The sequence below is a fragment of the Vanessa atalanta genome, chromosome 1 (assembly GCF_905147765.1).
Source record: "Vanessa atalanta chromosome 1, ilVanAtal1.2, whole genome shotgun sequence".
In the NCBI taxonomy this organism is placed as follows: Eukaryota; Metazoa; Arthropoda; class Insecta; order Lepidoptera; family Nymphalidae; genus Vanessa; species Vanessa atalanta.
This window is the reverse complement of record NC_061871.1, coordinates 2,714,686-2,734,804: the sequence shown is the minus strand read 5'-3', so window position 1 is coordinate 2,734,804 and position 20,119 is coordinate 2,714,686. Positions and strand designations below refer to the sequence as shown.

The 20,119-nt window shown below is 31.3% G+C and overlaps 1 protein-coding gene across 1 annotated transcript in view; it reads right to left on the bottom strand.

The window, feature by feature from the left end:
• The window catches only part of LOC125064101 (beta-arrestin-1), an 81,962-nt gene that overhangs the window by 30,101 nt on the left and 31,742 nt on the right, over window positions 1-20,119 (bottom strand). The window contains exon 2 of the mRNA XM_047671122.1: window positions 17,008-17,071. The gene's annotated coding sequence lies outside the window, so the exon portion shown is untranslated. The remainder of the gene's footprint in view (window positions 1-17,007; window positions 17,072-20,119) is intronic.

The window sequence follows — 20,119 nt, the reverse complement described above, 5'->3', positions numbered from 1 at the left end:
CGTGACGCATTGATAACGTAAGAAATAATTAAAATTCATACGGCACTAATGTCTTTAATCAAAGATGACCACTAACCATCGGGTGGCCCATTTGGCCATCCGTATAACGATGCCATAAAAAACAATCAACCACACTTAAATTACTTTTGCCGTAAATACCAACATTGAAGATAAAAATACGAATGTATTATTTTGATTATATTCGAATTTAAGTTAACCACTATCACTGATCAGTGGAAAGCCAGTATAACGGTGAGGGAGCCTCGCAGGGATTCTCCTTGCGTCAAAACTAATGCAATAATAACTGAGTTCCTGGAGGGGACAGGCGTCTTTCTCGCGCAACGATAAATTATATTTATTTTACTTAAGCGAAACACCCTCTGTTTATACTTTGCTTCTATGAATTTTATACTTTATTCAAACTATCATTATGCAAAGATATATTTGCTTTTAAAACGTCCCTTTTATTTTCACTTATTTGTTTTTAACTTATAAAAAAAAAAATACAAATTGTCCGAGAAATCTATAATATTTTTGAAGTATTATTTATTTACGTTTCACTGTCAACTTTTATCATTGCCGTCAAACATTTATAATACTCAGCTCTCACGCGTAACGAAGCTTTGACAGGCGTAGGGATATTAATATAACGTTACAAACTTTATACTAATATTATAAATGCGAAAGAAACTCTGTCTGTCACCTCTCCACGCTTATACTGCTGAACCGATATGAATGTCGTACGGAGTTAGTATGAGTCCCGGAGAAGGACATAGGTTACTTTTTTATTTCACGCCTCGAAGGTAAGTTTTATATCTATAAAAGGGTTGAATAAAAAGTATATATGCATACATATAAACTTCATATAATAGTTTTATAAATATCGTGCAGGTAAAGCTGCGGGTTCAGCTAGTTAGTAAATAACAACATTGATCATTTTAAGTATGAAAAACGTATAAGTCTAAAAAAAAATAATATATTAGTGAGTGCAGTAATTAACAATATGTTAATACGTCATTAATCAGTATTTAAGTTGGCAGATCTTTTGAAGTATCAACAAAGCGTATCATTGTCGATCGACACTAGCGGGAATTTGCATTCGTTTGATTTTGTATTCGCTTTTGTTACTTCATTAAAATGTTCGGCGCGCTCCATCGGCCTTTTCTTTTATAATCTGAGATTCATGGCTGGTCAGATTGATATACTTTGCAATTAAAACCGATTGCTTAACTCGGTAACCTGTAACATGTTTGTAGATAAACATTGTGACCCACATAAGTTAGGCAAGGCTTCCTTTCGTATCGATACTAAAGTTATTCCGTATTGTGCTGGCAAACTAACTCGAAATACCTGCATGAATATAACATGATCGCAAACAAACTAACACACGTGTCAACTTACTTCGGAGAGGGCGAGTGTATGACGAGCTTTAGCTACCTGTTTAGTGTTCACGAGCCATTGTGTTCGCTCTATCGTTTGCTGTACTCGTAACATTTTTTACACTCTTCTCTGAGAACTATTTTATACCCCAGTATAAAATATTCCTACATACTCAAAAGGATGCTATGTGACGACTTTACGGTTTATAATATATATCGTATATACCAAGTTACATCAAATCAATAAAAATATAAATTACAATGTCAGAGTTATTAGTACGGCTGTCAAAACTTTTTTAAAAAATATACACAATTGATTATAATAAATCCTTTGGAATAATTTTCCATTTATCCCGAGGATGAACCCTATTTTTTATCACGATTGAACTGATAACCGTTTTTAATATATTAATAAAATTCAATGAATAAATCAACCCTGGGTTCCTTTCCTGAAAATGATCACTGTATTTCTTTGTAATACAGATGTATCTTGATGGCCGTCAGATATATTTATCCGATAGACCGATAGATTTGACTTGATACTTACATACCTATGTATTGTTTATCCAAATAATACCTTTGCACGTTAAGATAATAAAAAATGAATTGGGTAAAAGAAAATAATTTTCATTATTATGAATTATTTAATTAGAAAATTACTATTTGTGGTGGAAGAGAGTGGAGGTGAGTAACTTGTTATCAAAATGTCTTATATTTATTTTATACAGTCAGAATAATAAAAATACCTAAAACTTCATGTCGACAAAACTGTTTTTTTTTTTTAAATATTTGTTTTAAAAAAAAGTCAAACCCATCTAATCAATTAAATACAGTTTGTAATGTAACACGCCTGTGAGACGTGCAGTATTGAATATGTTAACTATTTTTTTTTTAATATCGTTCCTCATATTTTGTACAATTATTAATACAACACGCGTGATTTAAAATTTGACATGAGTGAAGTTTTTAATTCGAACATTAGAACAAGGAATATTTATACAAAGTTGAAAGATAAATGATTAATAATTAAATTTCATTTTAGGTATACTATTTTAATTTAAAAATGGAATAGTAGCCCGCGTAAAGGCGCAAGCCTGCTTTTTACAAATTTCATCACATTAGGTTTAGCCGAGAAAGCGAAACAGAAGTATAGATTACATTGCTTTCTAGTAAAATGTAATGTACCTTTATTTTAATGATTGTTCCAATTATTAATATTTTTAACGATTTTGTCTGTGAAACTATGTTATTTTTTAAATTCAATTTCCACAACTTTTTCAAATATTAAAATATAAATCCTAGTTTTTTATTTATAAAATTATTTTTTGAAATTAAATTGGATAGTTTTACCACAATATAATGCTACAATTTTTTTGGCAATCTGTGTTTAAACTATTTACAATAAGTACTTGTTTCACATATATTACTTGATGATTACGTCTATTTTATCTGTGTATGAAGAATTAACTATAAAAATAAATCTCTAAAACTTTCCTCTATTTTCAGTCAGCTATAAATCATTTATGATATTTCTCCATATCATAATCAAAACCATGCTCGGAGACGGAGCCGGTACTCGACCTATGGCCGCTGGCGAATCTCGGCGCTAGGTTATGCCGATAGTAAAATTCATTGAAAGCGGTCACGTGCTCACTCGCACGGTCGGCTCCTTTCGTGTGCTAATACGCTCAACGCTTTTCCATTGAATGTCAAGTATGTTTCCGGCGTTCGTTTCTCAAATAAATTCTGCCGTGCCTAGACAAGTTATCGACTGACGCATTCGATCGTAGAATACATAAAATTTACAGATATTACAACTTTATAACATTCAACTAGCTTAAGTTTAATTAATCGACTAGTAAAGTTAAGTTTATTGCTTAAAGCCTTGCTAAATATCTTCTATATCCTTTCTTCAAAGAATTTGTGATGAGCATAAATTTTCTTCGAGCTTCAAAGGTATTAGTTTCAAGGTTTCTATTAAGGCAAATAAAATTTACTTAAATTAGTTTCGATAATTACTCTTATATAGTAATAATGTATTTCGTCTTCTATTTATATAATAATCTAAATATGATTTATTCGAATAGAATCTAACAAGTCCTTTCGATTTTTGAATCATCAAAGTTACATCAAATCATAGTAGATTCAATGAAATGCAAAGTTACCACTGCACGCAATGTAAATTATACTGACAATAACAAATAATATGTACACTTTTTATTAATTAAATTACATCATGATTTATATACCCACGATATGCACATATCCTGCATGAAAACCAACGAATAATATCACATTATCAATCTCAATTAAACCTGTCATAGGATGTTATAGATTAACTTAAAAACTTCGGCCGGATATCAAATGTGTTGTTGTTACGTTTTAAGTCAAATATTTTGGCAAATCTGTTAATGCTACTCCCTGGAATAAAAAAAACTTTCAACAATATTTAGAATCAACCTTCAGCTTGAACATATATAGCTATATACATCATCTCGTTAAAATAAAAGCATTCTTTGTGTAGAACAATTTTGTAACGACGAAAAAACAGTTGAGCGAATGAGCTTCTTACGAAACCTACCTCAAAAGGCCTGTAAAGAAGTCCGGCACGACGACGTAAATACATACATACGTTATATGTTAGAGACAATTCGTAAATTGAAAAATAAAACATATAAACAATATATAATAAAATATATATAATACAATAAAATACATTTATTTTAATTTATTATAGGTACGGGTATTTATTTACTATACGTGTAGGCCTCTGTTGGGTATTGCTAGTGTTTAAATAAATAGTACGCCTTAAAAATAAGGCCATATGCATATTGTTTACGATCGTTACAACTGGATATGCACTTCTTTGTTCACCAAGACTTGTCTCGGTATCTTCGTGTTGGAGGGCAGTTAGGATAAGAAGTAAAACTGGTTAATTTATTGCTCAGAGTACTTACCACTTGCAGCAAGCAAGCGTGTTCGTATCATTTAATAGAGCTTTAGTGAGCGTGTTTAAAAAAAGTAAAGTATTTCATCTGTTTTTATTATTGCTGATTTTATTTATAAATACTTGTAGAAATATGTTGTCAGCAGGTAATGCACATGTAATATATATGTACATATTTAATACACTACGTAATACATAATATTTTTATGATGAAAGGAACCAGCCGAGGGGCCGGTTTTGCACATAATATGCGAGGTTCTAGAATAGCCCAAAATTGAGGAGTTGGACAAAAACAAGAAGTTACTAGTCATCACACGGAACCAATCAGATGCGATACGACTGTATGATCAATGCTCGAACCTTGGTATGAGCTAGACCATGTTATAAAAATGAATGAATATCTCGTATTCACGAATAAATAACACATTTCTTATGTATTATGTTTAATTTCATTTCAAAACAATGACTTGCTTCGCAATAGCAGCGGCCATTTATTTTGCTTTCATAACAGAGACTTATTTTGGAAACCATAAAAATAGAACAAAAAACTTCGCAAGAAGTTCCAAGCAGTTTTGCAAGTTTTGTTTAGAAAAGGAGTTGTATAGGCTTCTTCCGTTGTGTGAAGCGAATTGTGTTCCACGAACATTTCGCGGTTTATTTCAAAATATGCCAGTTCACGTTGAAATCTAAATAAACGTTTCCATGTTGACGCATTCTTGGCTTTCAAATATTATGTAATCAATACATATAATTTTAAGAGAGTAATTTTCATTTTATGATGTTTCATAACATATTTATTGTATTTTAGTTTCCTTAGTGATCACGGCTATGTAGAATCTTCGATATATAACTATATTACATACCTATGTCTAAAAATGTATATTTGTAATTAATTGACTAATTACCATAAATGTCACATATGCATATGTTTTTTTTTGTGGAAAATGTTTTAATATTATCAGCTTGCAACTCGCCGCTAGACGAAGCTTCGGAACTTTTTAATACCGATTTATCGAATGCTATGACAATATTAGTATATATCGTCAGTGAAAAGAAAGAATCGATAAAGCAGCAACTTAGTATTTTTGAGAAATAATGTTAGAAGTTAAGTTAGTAAACCTCATTACCCTATAACCAAACGTACCATTTTATCGATTTAGCATTTACCTTTCAACTGACGATATATCTGTATAAACAAGAAAACATCTGCTAAGATTTACCAATGAGATATAAATCATAGATATACATAGCACTACTCATCCGAATTAAAATATTAACAGCCATTGTATATTCGTTATATAAGAAACGCACAAATAAACCTTCGGACAATTAACATTCAGTCACGGTCCCGGTAACTATAATGACATCGTAGATAAGAACATCTTGATAAATGATATATTTATGTTATTGAATTATTTTAGTAGGCGGTAAAATTAGACGAAAGACGGGCGAATGGGTGGCTTCGCAGAATTGCTTTTGTTATTAAATTTCACGTCAACCTAAACGAATTCAAAATGCGATTTGACATCTAAAATTACTCTTGGGATTTTTCTCCGGCTTCAGAACTCATCATTACTTTTTATTATTTCACGTCGAAATAAAAATAGAAAAGACCGCAGTGATGTTTCACGAGTAATTGCTTTAAAATCACAAAGCACTGTTAAATAAGAACTTTTTCATTTTAGTAAATAATAATTTATAGACTTGGAAAGGAAAAAAAAATAAAAAACGGCTTTTAGTTAACAGAAATTTCTTCATTAGATGTTATGAATTTACATAATACGTCTGGAAATAGATCGAAATTCAAATAGGTATTCTATATTATATTTCTGAGAGTATTAAATATATGAGATTGTTCCAATTAACTTTAAGGTCATCATATTGTTAAAAGAATCTTAAGAAATGCTTTCATCTCATATAAAAGACTTTCACGAGTTTCAGTTACAAGGTGAGAGTGCTTTGTTTTTATTTTATCAGAATAGCAGACGGACAAATTTCTCACCTCACGGAAAGAGGGCTTTCCTCTACCAATAAAAATTGAAGAATTTAAAAAGTATGGATCTATCCTTACACTCGCAATACATCGTTAACCATGCGGTCAAAGATGATTGTAACACAGACTTATTCTCCGTTCAAACCGGATCACAGCAAAGTACAGTATTACTTTTGAAAAGTCAAGCAAGTAATGCACTGTCACAGGTATCCACGCGGCAGCCAACAGTTTACGGGTCACCTAACGATGTAAAAAGTTGCAGGATAAATCCTGATCCCTTGGGCTATAGTCGTCTCCATTCCTAGCACATGCTTTAGGCTTCATTGAAAGTAATATTAGCAATTTCTTAAAAAGGTGACTTGCTATTACTCTTTGATAGATATAATATATCATAAACCTAACAATATACAGTTTTTCAGTATTAAAACAATATTTTGGCGTTAAATACGTATTTAATATGAAGCAATAAAAATTAACACGGTTGAAACCGCGCGGAGTAGTTAGTATTGTTTTACATGGACACGGTTATGTGTAGTGGCATGCATGAATAAGCTCTATGGATTATTCTGAAGATGCAAATTCAAATAAACAATACAGAGTGCACACAGAGTGTGAGCGTATACGGGATTAACATAACTATGGAGAGATTATAATGCTTATAGGACAATTCATCTCAGTATATTTAGTGTCAACTGTGCTTCTTGTCACGCATTCGTTTTGACAAATATTTTAAGTAAAAATACGATACAGTGCTTATTTTTTTTGTATATCTGTATTCGGTTTTAGGATCTGGTAAATGACAAAATTTTCTTTTAAACATTTAAACTGTTTATTAAAACACGAGTATCTACTTGTCTTTCATGCTTATACATTTGAGCTGCTATCTGTTATTAGTAGCATTCTGATTCGTAATCGAAAAGCTACTCGTATTTCCTAAACGCCTCGTGCACAATTTTACTATTTGTAAACGAAATAAATAATTTCTTTAATGGCCAGACGTAAGACCGATTTCAAGAGAGCAACAACATAAATGGCCTCTGCTTAGTTTAGAAATAAATATAAGTCTACCATAAATTATCACGATTTCTATATAAACATCTCAACACGTATAAGTTGCAAAATTATTTTACGTACTTATTTCTCAATATACTTAATATTATTACAGGATAACACACGTATATGACGTAGTCGCTTAAGTACTTGTCTGCTGTTTATGAGCTAATTAAAAACAATGTTTGTAGCGGCCTTAAATGTTTACAGTAAATTAAGTAGCGAGCTAGACTTTATATGAGATTTTATTAGATCTTATAGTATCTATATATTATTTACGGGAAGAGAAAACTCTGTACACTTTTTACAGCTTTAGTTTTTAGCAGTGCCGACATTTGTTTATAATATGTTTTAAAAAGTATTATCTTTATGTATAAAAATGAATCTCAATTTCTCTTGGTTACACAATAACTGAAGAATCAATAGCGCGTTTTTTGACATCCGTTTTTGTTTTTATTGTAACAATTACGAGGTATAATCTAGGTGAGCCTAATTTTTTTTCTTTCGAATTACTGTATTTTTAGCTATTAATTACGGTACGGCTTAGATTGAGTAAAAAACTATTATTCTGAAATATTAACACACATAAGCAATATTCACTTGTAGTATAGAGTAAAGTAAGTGTTACACTTATTGGGGACGACAATAGCCCCAGGGATCAGGATTAAGCATGCGCCTTTTATATAACTGCACAACCCTCCGCACCCTTGAGGTATAGCGACTTTTTATTTAAAAAAGAGTTAAATCTAAAACCGATATATTTCATATATAAAGCAAATTAAAGAAACAGCTTACTATCCCCTGAGAATAAGGTTTAAAGCTCATTGCCAACATGGACACTGTAAAATATTATCCGATACATTTAAGTTTCATATGATTACATGTTTCCTTTAATGCTTTGCACGAGACCAATATTATAAACACAAATGAAGTCTACGAGAACTCAGTATTATTTGAATCCATAGTTTTTTAATATCATTCTTTCAAAGTTAGTGGTTACCATCGCCCATAGACAGCAACTGTAAGCTGTAATATTAAACATTTCTTACATCGCCAAAGCTGAACCAAAGATTCTCACCCGCCACATGCCCAATTTTTGGTCAGAATCATCGGTTAACATACACGTATTCTAACCACTAGACGATTACGGCTCATAAAAAGGCCAATAAAAAGGGAAAATGTAATGGCAATTAAGGTAGAGAGCAAGCTTCATATAAAATTATTAGTGATTCAAAATATATTTAAAAAAGGCTTTGAAAAGTTAATTACAATAAAATTGGAGTAGATACAAGTCTTATTGAAAATCAGATTTAATACTAATGTTTAATAAACTCACGAAACGAATCATCTCATTAAAAGTTTCCACGTATAACAAAGTCATATTAAATATCTGAATTATCTTATCGATTCTGGCTCCGATTTGGATTTGATATAATTTCGAGAAACATACGACGTAGATTAATATGTTTAAGCAAAATCTGAAGTATTGGGAGCTATTTCAGTTAAACACCACTTGTCTTGGTGCACTAATTCTTTCCTAACATATCCTCTTGAACAACTTCGGTTAAAGTCAAAGACAGACCAATTAATTATGCAGGATATTATATGTGCACATACTAGTGTGAAACAGGCTTTAGACATGTACTTTTCGAGGCACTTCTAAACTCCGGAGTAATACTAAGATCTTCTTAACAGAAAAACTCGATAACTTTTTCTTGATAAATAAACCGAGATATCACATCACTTTGAAATTCCGATCTGCTACTGCTTCTTCACTAACGAATAGATATATAAGAGTATGACGATAGAATTAATTAAATATTTAATCATTTGCCCGAAAATTTTCCAGTATACCCTCTATATATTTAACTCGTTTCATTTATATTAAATAACCTTTTTAATATTTATAGTTCTTGATTGCATATAAACCTGTTAGTAAAGTCAGTGCATTTTTTATTAATAATAAGTATAAAACTTTGCACTGTAACAACTCAAAAGTGTTTTTAATATCAACCAATCGATGTTAAGAATAGTTGTTAAATGAGCACACAGTTTCACAGTTCATCTTCGTCTTTCGATTGGACGATGATAGGAGAGAATATGATCTCGATCTTCAATCATTGAGTGTATTGTTAGTAAAAAATGACTAAATTTGATGGAATATATTAATGATGTAATATGTTAATAAACCATAAACTAGATAACCATTTAGGCCTTTATCGCAAACCTCTCTACTGTTTGGTTTTTAATTTTGCCAGTGAATAAATCTCAATCTCATGTTAAAAAAACTTTGATTAATAAGGTTCGTATAGAAGGCTTAACTATGATTAATATTACGATATTATTACTCGATAAAAAATTGATGTAAGTATTCTTAAATTTCCGTGTGGGATAAGCAATAATTGAAGTGTATTTCATAGAATGAAAGTAATAGCTACCGTGTTAAATATACGCCACGTGACGATACAAAAGTGCTCGCAAGAGTCTACCTGAATAATTAATATTTTGATTCTGATTAGGTCAAACTAATGTAATAGTCTCTCACACCAACAAAATGCCTCACATAGACATGCATGAGATGCTTCTTTCGTTATGGTGTCGTAACTGTTTAGTACGGAGCGATTGCAAACAACGTTCGTATGATCAATACAAATTTCCTAGTACTTCTAAATATATTTCGCAGAAACGAGTCACTTAAATGGTAATTGGATGAGTGAGCCAATGTAATTACAGGCACAAAGGAAACATTTCGTTTCAATTATTGAAATAGAAAACCTACATTTTTTTTCCAAATAGATTGCTATGATATTAACGAATTTTCTTTAATTAATTTATTCATTCATTTATTTTTTATTGTCTTATGTAAAATAATGAATAAATCTTATTAAAAATATAATAAAATCTTATTTAATTCACAATTTACTTAAAACAACATAAATAATTAGTCTATAAAGAACTACTACTTACTAGTTAGTTACTCTTAGGATGACAAAAAGGTAATTAATGTTTTATAAATTCGTAGTGAAGTACCACAGACATTTTTACTACTTATCAGCGTCGGGTTTTCGTTCAAGATAATCTTTCATAAATTTTCACGTGGCAAGTGTACAAAGTGTATTGGTAGAGCGACAGGTGCGGTTGATTATGGCGCAGTAAATAAAAGCACAACCAAATTAAAACCCACTGCCCTTATAGACCCTTTCATATATTCCAATATCTGTGGGTTTACAACTGATTATCTCTATGGAAGTATGAGAATACATATTAAAAAAAAAAAAAAAATTAGTTGTATTGTTGCTACAAACTAGGTTAATTACCAACATTAAATATAGATAGGACATTCTTGTTTCATATACATAATTAATTCGTTTACTAATTACCAGCTTGATTAAAGCTTATAGTAATTGCTCTGCGCTGTTCGTATATCTGTTTGAGGTTGCTAAACTTCGTCACTGTTTTACCGACTCGAATAAAACTTAACATGTGGACTATTTAATTAAAAGATTTTCATTCTTATTTGATAAACCCTCACTCAGATGAACGCTCCAGTTTTTTTATTTATTTACTTACTGCAGCGCCATCTACCGGGTACAATTTAAACCATCCAGGGACACATGCTCGCAAAAAAAAATCCGAACTTTTTCAGCAAACGGACTCAACGGAAAAATAATGCTTGAAATCGGACTGATCGTTTCTGAGATAAGCGCGTTCAACTCCACAGGCTATCCAACTTTATGTTACAGAAAAAGTAGTAGAAATTAAGTTTGCGAATATGGTCTTCGATCGCGAGATGTAGAGAACCATATAAAAAATACTAACAGCCACAACTTTCATTATTACCTACTATCGAATGGCATATTTTCCACGAGACTATAATAAAATTTACGAGTTTGCGAATGTTTCTACTATTAATAGATAGTTACTCGTGGGTTTGAAATTTTTTACTCACATCGCTTCCTCAACTCCGTTCTTATTCAATTTTAAAAATTAAAATGTCATTGTTCTGAGCTAAAAGTCATTCGGAAGTGAGGTATTTGTTACGATTTCGCGCTCCAACTACTTAAACAACACCAATAAATTTTACATACAGATTTTCAGGGTCATCAGATATTCAACCATCAAACAGCATTATTAAGTACGGTTGTGTTCCGTTTTTGATGGTGAATGAGCCAGTGTTACAGTCACAAGGGACATCACATTTTAGCTCCTAAGGTTGATGATGCATTGGCAATGTAAGGAATGTTTGATATATTTACAGCGTTATGTCTATGGATTGTGGTGACCGCTTACCATCACGTGGCCCATTTGCATGTCCACCTACCTGTATTATAAAATATATAACGATAAAAAATAACTGAGTACCTGCTGCCCCCTCCCCTAAGACGAGGGCGAAACCGTGATCGAAAATTATTCGAAATCAAACAAAGCCCTGAGCCCACCAAGTGAACTTATACGTAAATAATTCTTACATTATCTTAAAAATATTTTAAGAGTTGTTGAAATTTTAATGCCATTACATTCACACCTGTGTATGAATATAATAGATCTGGTATTATTTCAACATACTATATTTATAACATAAAGCAAAAAAATTGCATTATTTTTGTTAAGTACATATTTATATACGTATAAGTACAGTGCCTGTAATATTTTGGTATTTGATTAAATTTCATAACAAAAAGCGAATCGGATAATTTCGATCACTTACGATAATAGCTCTTATAAATATAGAAACTTTTAACAAAGGGAAACGCCCTACTGGCGTAACTAATTATTCGATTCACTTGCAGTAAGGTCACACCACTAACGTTAAAAGTTTCGTCTTTTCAGAGGAAATTATATTGTCTTGTTTCAATAGTCTTAATTAAATAAATGTCTAAGTTTTGAAATATACAATCGTTTTATTTATTATTAATTCGATTTGAACGCTTCTTAGTCTGTAACGAATTGAAACAGATATTGTATCTTTTTGAGTATTTATTTAAATTTCAACAATATTCATATATATTAAGGAATAATTCTTTATTTCATCTCGAAGTACTTTTTTTAGCATTAGCAGCCCGTAAATGTCCCACTGCTGGGATAAAGGCCTCCTCTCCCTTTGAGGAGAAGGTTTGGAGCATATTCCACCACGCTGCTCCAATGCGGGATGGCGGAATACACATGTGGCAGAATTTCGTTGAAATTAGACACATGCAGGTTTCCTCACGATGTTTTCCTTCACCGCCGAGCACGAGATGAATTATAAACACAAATTAAGCACATGAAATTTCAGTGGTGCCTGCCTGGGTTTGAACCCGAAATCATCGGTTAAGATGCACGCGTTCTAGCCACTGGGCCATCTCGGCTCGAAGTACTATTATTATAAAACTACAATTCATTTTCTCGTTAATTTTTTTTACAAAAAAAAAGACACATTATTTATAAAATCTCAGCACATCGGGTGGTTTTGTAATTATAGACAGTCCAATTCAAATTATCTAGAACTTTTATTTTATCATTTGTTTAAAGTTTAGTCGCTCGTAAATTCCGATACGCAAATTACAACGCTTCGTAATGAGATTTCGTAATTACACGACTCGTTTAATGTCCCACTTGACTTTGATTATTTACTTGATCTTGTATTTAGACAATTTGATCTTCATTAAATTTTCATTTATTTGTCTACGCTCTAATTACGTTCCATTCTAATTTTCCTGATCTTCTTAAGTCAATCTTACCAAGATACCAAATATAATCACATACACGTAATAAACAAATATGAACCATTAATTTTAAGCCCAAAAATCTTGTAATTGTGGTTATAATAATCTCATTTAGCGCGACTTTAAAAACCAATTATTGAACTGAGATTTCATCGGACTTTTAAATTTATCTCAAAAAAGGGGAAACAATTAATCACTAGAATTGCACATTTAAATGCAATCGATGCATAATCGTATTTCAACTTCTATTTAATATGAAACCTTCAACTTTTTAGAAGGACTTAAATTGAAAAGTTCGGAGGCAGCAGTTGATTAGTATTCCATTGGGCTGGACAGTATTCAAACGGCGTTACCGCTTAATACGAGCGCGAAAAGAAAGAGAGGTGATTAAGATTTTCTTTAATAACTCTTTGGACGTGACGCACAATCCGAGTAACGACTCACTCAAGGGTCTCCTTTATTCCTACAATTCTGACGCTTTAACTACCTCTGTAATACTTATACTTACCCTTACAAATCTGAAAGGTTAAATTAAAGCTATTTTATATACAAGTGTTGTAATAGGTTTTTACTTCAAAGAACATTGACTTTTATGTCTTTGTTTATAAATCGTGACATCTGTTTAAACTTGCAACTTTATGATGAATCAATCCAACAAAGGGCATTATATAAAAATCCTTCAGATCAGATAAAGTATTCACGATTGTAAAGTCATAAGTACGAAGTAAAATTTATTGTGTAATTTTAGACTGAAAATTGTTACTATTGATAATTATTTAACTTCAAATTAAGTATTCCACTCACACACACAGAGCTATCCTCATAATTGGTAAATTATAGGAAATTTTGATTCAAGTAATAGGTATAGTACGACACAATTTAAATGTAGCGTGGAATTAAAAAAAAGAAATTAATCGTCAATTTGGCGAATGTATTTGGTTATATGACATTACAAATTATTACATTTGCATAAAGTTCATTTTCGCATAACAAATAAATAAAGATTGATGATTTTTAAGACGCACTTAATTCGAATGTGATCGGTTTTGCCGATGCTACATCTAAGTTGTGTCGTACTATACATCGTTTTAGAATTTCAAATATCCGGTGCTACAGTTATCTAAACATCAAAGTCTTTGATCATTTTCGGTTTTATTTATAACTATATATTAATATGAGAACATCATAAGTTGTCGTACATTTCATTCTTTATTTATTATATGGGAATTAAATAATATATGATTCAAATGTCGAATTAAAAGTTATTCTAGTTAGATTTGACCTACTCACACTATCAAATATCTATTTGACGTCATTAGAAACATAATCACATATTAATCCAAAAAACTGCTAATTTCAATTTAATATAATGAGTATTTGAAACGGGATATTCTGTTAAAATTCTTACATTAAAAATCGAATATCGAGACACGAGACAGTCTCGTGAACAAGACATTCGTAGATAATGTCGAAATATCGAGCTCCATAAAATAAAAATAAAAAACATGGTAAATATCCCGTTTCATATACTTATAGTAATAAAAATAACCATGTCAATTTAAAAAGTAATGAGTATCAGGTAAAGTCAAATGGTTTGCTGTCGATGACATATTTATTCTCGATATATGCTAGGCAACCGAAAAATTCATATACACACATAATACCTCTAAAATAAACAGATTTTAACATAAGTGACTGATTTCTTACATTAAAAATCGTACCGATTTCAATAACTTCCGAATGTTAACTTAGAAATATTCAATTTAAACGAATTACAATAAAATTAGACAACACATTTTAACCATTCTGAACGACATTTTTTTTGTATAGTGGAGAGTTATATATGCATGTATTAATTGTAATTAGATCCGAAAACCAAATATTTTTATAAAAAAAACACGTGAAAAATTTTAGAGAAACATTTTTTTTTTAACAAACAATCATTAGGAAAACAAAAGGTTTATTATTCAGCAGGTCGCAATAGCTTTAAAGAAAGAAAGCAAGGAATATTACATAAACAGGTCGTACTCAAACTCGACTTCGATACGCATACATAGATACAAATATACATTATATCGTGACCGGGTTACCTCGTGGGAATGAAACAGCGAAATGAAATGTACCTACACCGATATTCGTAGAAAAAAATAATATATATCGCAAAACCAATTTCCATTACTTTAATTGCAGTGCAGTATTTTTATATCGATCGTGAATGCATTAGGTATATATATTTGGCATATCTTGTTTATACGGAAATGCTTTTTACAGTGTCATATTCGAATGATATCCAATCGCTCTGACGCCATAGTAGATTTAATAAGTGTCTAATGCCCGCTGTAACTGAATTACAATTTCAGGTTTTTTTTAAACGCAGGTACTGGAAGTCCCAACTTCTTTTATATCCTCCAAAAACTGTTTTTTTTTTAAACGTTCGACAAAACGTAGTCCTTTGATTATAACCTGTTTTACTATCAACTTAATAATTTAAATTGTATTAATAAATTTACGTTTAAAAATAACCAATTTTTGAAATAAATTGAAAAAATAATAATCCATAATTATTTTATTTTATTAGTTATGATATTTGGTAAAAAAATATTATTATTAGTACTCATAATTGTCCATATAATCTATTGTTATCCCTGAAACCTGAATATCCAATAAAACAAATAATTATAGTAGTACAAATCGTTGAAGTTTATTTATTTTTAAATACCGATCCTTCTAGAAGACTTTTCATCTGATCGTAACTTATTTCATGGAAAATAAACAACCAATTGAGGTTAACAGCAGTAAAACAAACTTTTACTAAAATGGTAAAGTTCAGAGATTATCAACAAGAGTTCTCCCCGACGGAAATGAGGACAACCTTCAGTTCGGATTCCAAAGACTCCCCGGAGTGATCAAAGTTTGTGAACAGTGTGACTGATACGAGCATTTTCGTGTCATGGCTTTCAATCTAAATACATTTTAAAAACATTTACGACAAATTTACAGAGTCTATTATATTCTATAGAACAATAAATCACACGCTTGCAACAATCTTGTTACTTTTATTTACCTACAATGATCTGTTTGATCGTTTCAAGACTTCCATTTGATAAGACGTATTACATATTTTTAAACTAACAAAGTCGAAAACATCGATATGATTGTACAATACGATAGTACCTACAAAACAGCAAAAAAAAAGTTCTTTAAAATAAGGTCAATAACATTTTTACATACAAAGTTGGACCTAAAATTAAACTAATTAGTTTTAAAAATAATACCATGGAACGAACAGTATATTTTTCACATTATCCTCAGTAAGTATTATTGCCAGCAACTTCACAAAAGAGACAGGCTTTGTTCCTTTCTAAGAAGCGGTTCAAACAATTGCAATTATATAAAACCATAGCGTAATTTTTAAATTAGACAATAAAGTTGCAAGTCATCCATTTTTCCGTGTCTCGAAGCGGGATGAGTGTACATAAACGATTACGGTGAATACTCCAGAATGTGTAAAGGAAGCATCATGTGTGATGGATGGGCTACGCGGCGGGATCTTAACGCTGTTTGCCGTAGTACCGGGGCATCGAGTAAACATAACACGAGCAAATTTAGACCTAAGATTAGCAATCTCAGAGTACATTTTTCGTTATATACTTCAAATATGAAAGATTAACAATACATACGCAACAGGTTTTTGAACGTCACTGAATATGTTTTAAAAGTAAAATTTGATTTGAAATGTTTTGAAGTACAAGTATTATATTTTATTACATTTATACCAATGATGGTTTTATCATCGTAATATTCCTGCATCACCCATTTGGTCTTGCTTAACGTAGGTATACATTGAGCACCTGTTTTTTCGTAATGTCATGTAACTATCAGGCGGATTTCATGCTTAACACGATATTCTGAATAAAAAAGAATTAAACTTACGACTCAAAGGGCGGCTGCGCGGCGCGATCTCGTTGAGGTATTTGTGTAAGGCGCTAACATCCACCTGCAAAAGAATTGTTACTGTTATTTATAAAAACCTACAAATATTTTTATACGTGTTTAAACGTTAAAAACAAAAAAACGTATTTTTAATTTGGTATACGTTGTTCCTTTTAGGCATTTTAAGACACAGCGTAAAAAATAATGAGAGAGAAAATGTAAATTAAATATTAAACTGTGAAAGTCCAAAAATATTTTAATTTATACTCCCCGTAGTGAATTTTAATATAATCCTTTCAACATAAATAAGAGTTGCGTACTATTTTAGATTACGGAGCTTAGTTCGCATTACAATATTAGGCCTTATTACATGTATAAAAAGTACATTTTTCTTAATAGCCGCTATTAATCTCCATAACTATACTTTACCTCACCGGTAAAGTACGTACTATATCTATAAATCTTGTATTCCGTCACTGGTGGGCATTATTTTGCTTATAAAAAGACAATTACTTTTTAGTATGTTACTTCATTATTTATTAAATGAGAAGCACACAATATTAACTAATGGTAATTTATCAGGATACAATTTTGTATGTGTATACATATATTTGCGGTTGGTGTACTAGAATGTTAAAAGATAATATTAACAACGATACTTGATTTTTTTTATGATATCAGTAGGCGGACTGTCACGTGGCCCTATAAGAAGTTAATATTCCTTGCATCACCAAAGCGCCACCAACCTTGGGAACTAAGATGTTATGTCCGTTCAAACCGAAACACAACAATTGCTGTTTAGCGGTAGAATATCTTATGCGTGGTTGGTACTTACCCAGACGGGCTTGCACAAAGCCCTACCACTAAGTTATATTTTTAAGTCCAAATTTGACTGTTCATGAGACAGCATGGCTTTGAGAACCTGTACCATAAGTATAGCGAACATACAGATAGGACCTTTATGGTCCAATGCAATTAGATAGAAGTGTCAGTCGTAAAGTTGGTACGATTCTTGTATGTAGATGGAATAATAATTTTTGCCATTGTTAATGTCAAGGTTAGTTATTTTATGGTATGCGTTGCGAATGAAAATAGCTGGAAGATTCTCGAATTATTCAAATTTCCATAAAACATACACTGTTTACGTTTAATAAATATTCTTTGAATACATTTTATGTTCACAAAATTTTTTAATAACTAAAAATAACGTATAATAATATATATAACGATAATAATAACGTATTAATAACTAAAAATAACGTATTTGGTTGTAGTTGCTGCTGCTGACCAAGCTCCGGCCAATCACTAACTGAAGATAATATAAGTGACTACACATGCAGTACACTAATATTCTTCTCAAACCGGAGAGATCAGGCGCAAGACCAATGACATTATGTACTTTCCCAGGAATGTAAAAGTGCCAGTTTTTACTACTACGGATTTATATTCATATTAACCTTATAACATTAATATCCCGACAGGAACTTGAGATTTAAATTTTGAGCCTCAATTTCCTTAAAAGCTCGCTACCAACCAACGACATTATTGAAAACGTTTAAATATGTATTTCAAGAAATGCATTTTAAATGTATGACAAGTTGAACCGGCGGTTTTGCCTACGTGGAAATCAGTTTGTGACGAAAATGCTTCAAGAACTTGTATATACCCTTATCCCCAATACTTCCCCTACTTTACCCTTCACGAGGGTAAAATAAAGTAGCCATGCATGTCCTTGGGATTCAAGCTTGCTTCGAACCAAATTTAACACAATCGATTCAGTGGTTCAACCGTGAAAGCATAACAAACAGACACTTTCGCATTTACAATATCAAGTGTATATAATACAGTGGACACTCCGAATGATAATAAGATTACACATTAACGTTATGATGTTTTATTATATTTTATTTATAAATCTATAACTATAGCACGTAAACCGTCACCCTCATTTGACCCCCTCGAAGGTTGAATTAAAAAAGTATCCATCTAAGGGACTCAAATTATCTCAGTACCAAATTTCATCTAAATCAGTTCAGTGGTTCAAGATTGAGGAGACTGCTCTTACTGTTACCTCACCACCGGACACGATAAACTCTCGGATTTGACACACACCAGAATAAGACAACCACCAATAACAATAAGAAAGGACACACCACTGGTTCGACAAGACCCTCGGGCAAGGAGGCAAGCCTCGAGGCCCGTACCCCGCTCTCTCTACTGTTACCTCTTCACTCTTTTTACTTTCGCATTTATCATATTACTATATTCCGGAGTTATTTTATCATATTATATAATATTATATTAAATCTGGAGCTATTATAGAGATATAATTAGTCACATTTTTCAAATGTTACCGCATCTACAAAATTCATGGGATTTTCAGCTTAATATGAAATTGAAAATGTTTTTAAATGAATTATCTTTTAAAATAAGTATACATACAACATTATCAAATATAGTATACTTTATAAAGCGTGGAGTTGAGTTTTAATGCCAGTGAAATAGCGGCAAGCCATGGAGCGCCTATCAAGCATACTCATAGCTTTCGCAATTCTGCTGTGCAAAAGTATGTTGAGGAAAATACACTTCTGTCCAGTTAACATTGAATAATACCGTGAAAAAATTATGAAATAAATATACGATAATATATAAAACAATAAGGTCAAAATATACTTTATTCAAGTAGGCTTTTACGGTCACTTTTCATATATCCATTTACACAATTAAGTTTTATGTAAAATCACCACCGGTTCGGAAATAGATTCTACTAAATCAGCAAGAAACTCGGTCGTTACGCTTGATCAACGAAACTGAATTTAAAAACAATTAAAAGTTGAAGTTAAATTTGAAGTTTGATATACAGTTAAAACTACATATCCCATATGAAGTTCAACGAATACTAGTTCAAAACTCATTTATCATCTAAAAAACAACACATCGTAGTTCGCGCTAGTAATAATTACAAATAGAGATAACTTTGATTGAAATTGTCAGAATCGTTATCAATGAATCTTCAATCAAAACAGTTCGTTGCTAATGTAATGATGCATTTCATTTGAGTTTGTTCGATAAAGGCGAACTGTTACTCATTACACCTATGAAGTCTAATTTA